General features: G+C 48.7%; 1 long non-coding RNA gene across 1 annotated transcript; it reads left to right on the top strand.

The window, feature by feature from the left end:
* The first annotated feature begins 233 nt into the window (after positions 1-233).
* Positions 234-2118, top strand: LOC132328380 (uncharacterized). Its single transcript, XR_009486764.1, has 2 exons — positions 234-553; positions 1456-2118. It is a non-coding gene; the product is annotated as an uncharacterized LOC132328380 (long non-coding RNA).
* The last annotated feature ends 1011 nt before the right edge of the window (positions 2119-3129 follow it).

Raw genomic sequence — 3129 nt, 5'->3', positions numbered from 1 at the left:
TTATCCTGGAATTCCAAGTCACCTTGGGCAAACAGAGGGCTCCTTCCCTGTGAGGGTGGGCAGAGCCTGGCACAGGGTGCCCAGAGCAGCTAGGGCTGCTCCTGGATCCCTGGAAGTGTCCAAGGCCAGGCTGGAGCAGCCTGGGACAGTGGGAGATGTCTCTGCCATGGCAGGAGAGGAATGGGATGAACTTTAAGGTCCCTTCCAACTCAAAGCATTCTGTGATTCCATGATTCTATCATGCCCCATCCCTTCTCTGGTCTTGCACCACTGCTGGGCCCCACAGCTTGTCCCCAAAAACTCTTTGCATCCCCACAGGTTGGAATTGGAGTGGGTTTTGTCCTGGAACTCCCATCTCCATGCCTGCCTCTTGCTCTTCCTCTTCCTCCACTGTCTCTTCCAGCAGAGACTTGAGAAGATCTCCTGAAGAGCTTGGAATATCCTGGAGCTGCAGGAGATCTGTGCATTCCTGGAAGACTTTCATCCATCCAGCACCACCTGGAGGGTGTCCATGCCTCACCAGTGCCAGGACACCACGGAGGTGACACATGAGGTGAGTAGGGGCCTTCTGGTGACCACCACCACTTTTGGGACAGCACCTCCACGCCCATGACAGGGCTGCACACCCCAGGGGGACTTGTGGACCCCCCAGAGCTGCTGAGGAGCAGATCTCCACAGGCTGGCCCATAAACTGTTAACACATTAATTAAAAGAAGAAAAAGGAGTTGGTCCCATTAAGCTCCCCATCTGTTTTAATTATCCACTGGAGCTCACAGAAAGCTTTGTACACACTGTAATTGCATAATTAAAACGAACTGTTGGGAGATAGATGGCACTGAGATGACTGGGGAGAGAAAAGCAGCCCTTGCTCCTGCTCTGCTGTTGCTGAAGAGCATTGTAATTAGAAAGAAACATTTAAAAAAAACCCTTTTTGGGCTGAGCTTAGCATTGCACAGCCCCAGCTGACTTTTGAGAGCTTCCCAGGGGTGTTTGTGTCATCTCCACCCCGAGCAGAAGCAGCAGCAGCATCCAACCCCACTTTGCTGATAGCTGGGATGAAAATTCGTGCTGCTCCCCAAATTCCAAATTTCCAGCTCAAATCAGCACCTGGCTGCAGACACAACCCAACCTCTCCTGCCTTGTGCCCGTGGGTGAGGATCTCAGCAGAGTTTGTTTGGCAGCTCCCAAAACCAGGCTAGTCCAAAGGGATCCCATCCAAAACCCAGCTGGTTGCTCTCAGGCATGGAGCAGGTGGCCTTGTGCTCATGACAGAAGTTTTAAAAATCAAAATATTAGTCTTCAGAAGGGAAAACAACAAGCGTAACAAACTTCCTGTGAAGCAGTGGGAATTCTTCACATTTTTTTGAGGGGGAGGTTGTCTGTGGGTTGGGGTTTTTTTTTAATTCTTGTGGTATTGAACTGATGCTCTCATGTCTTCTGGCTTGTTTTTCCCAGCTTGCTGCTTTTCCACGTTCCCTGCAAGCTTAATCTTTGGATTAATACTTTTTATTTTTCTTGACATTCAACTTCTGATCCGCGCCGAGAAAACACGATGAGGTCACGCGAGTCCTGAAAACTGGAAAAAGTCCTTCTGGTTCAAAGCCCTCCTGGGACAAGCCTCTGACAAGGAGGAGATCCAAAACACAACTGTTCCCGTAGAAAATATGACTTTGGATCAGGCCAGGAACAAGCTCATGACAAGGAAAACACTGGAATGGAATTAGATCAGAGCTCTGTAGCCAGCCAGAACCTCCCAACCTTTAAATGTCAGCTCAGAGACACATGGATAACTTGCAAGGGTCTTCTGGAGCCAAGGTAAACTTGGGATAATCTCCCAGCACGCCCTTGGAGCAGCCCCGGTACCACCTCCTCCTTGGCATGGTCCTGATGGATGGGATCTGTCACATCCTATCTCCCAGGGGCTGGGATTTTGTTACAAAGTGATTTTTTCTGGCAGAGAAAATGATTCCATCAAAACCGAGGTGTTCTGTGGGAATATGGCTGACCCTCCTCACCAGGGCATGTTTTGATTTCTCCTTTAGGGACAAACTTCCCATGACAAGACAGGTTATCTTTTTTTTTAATCAGAGCTGGAATAAAAGGCCAGGATTCACCCCAGTTTCTCTTTGGAGTTTTGTTTCCTGGCAGATTCCAAGGTGTTTTTGACACGAGTTTGCAAACATGGAGCACGCTCCCAGCAATCCTGGCAGGGTGCAGCTCCAGACATCCAACAGCAATCCAAGGCATGGAGAAAAACCCTCCACCTGCAACAGTTCATTTGTGGGCTCCTCTCATAGACATGGGCCCAAGCAAACCCTTTTTTTGCAAGTGATGCTTTTCCCTGTTTTTTCCTCTCCCAGAGTTTTTTTCCTGGGATGAAAACTGGTTGCTCAGATCTGCAAAAATAAAATGTGGAGAAGGGAATGGTTACAGATCCCTGTGGATGTGGCACTTGGGGTGGGCTTGGCAGTGCTGGTTAAAGGCTGGGTCTGATGACTTTAGAGGGCTTTTCCACCCTTAACTCCTTCAAGTTTCATCGTGGATCCCCAGCAGGAGATGCCAGGATTTCTATCCATACAAACATCACAAATTAAAGCAATGAAATGGGGTCATGGCAGCAACTGGAGCAACACACTCCAGGATGGGGTCCTGAAGCACCCAGAGGATGGAAAAGCACTTGGTTGGCATTTTCTTGGAAAAGCACTTCTGAATCCCAGTGGCATTCCCAGGCTGGGATTCCTTACCCACGTGTCCTCTGGAAAACTCCCTGGCCTGGGATTGGGAAGCAAATCTCATGGATGGCTTAGCTGAGATGTGTTTTGCCACAGGCCTAATGCTCTGGAAAATTAGAGTGCAGGTTTCATCTTCTCTCCTTTCTTCTCTCAAGTGTACTCTGGAATTAATTGAGCTCAGTGTTGGAGTGAAATAATTGCAGAACAAGCAGAAAAAGGGCTTTTTAGTCCAAAACTCTTTTTGAAGCATTTTGAGTGCACAATTTGCCAAACCATGGCTCGGTTTTGTTGGCTGTTGTAATGGGAACTCTGTCTTGGGTGTCTCCTAGCACGGATGTGATCCATGGTGCCTTTCTCTGGAGAGCAAAATTCACCCCAAATCTTGACTGCTCAGGGG

This window comes from Haemorhous mexicanus, chromosome 6 (assembly GCF_027477595.1).
Source record: "Haemorhous mexicanus isolate bHaeMex1 chromosome 6, bHaeMex1.pri, whole genome shotgun sequence".
NCBI classification, from domain to species: Eukaryota; Metazoa; Chordata; class Aves; order Passeriformes; family Fringillidae; genus Haemorhous; species Haemorhous mexicanus.
The sequence above is the reverse complement of the archived record's forward strand: the minus strand, read 5'-3'. Positions and strand labels throughout refer to the sequence as shown.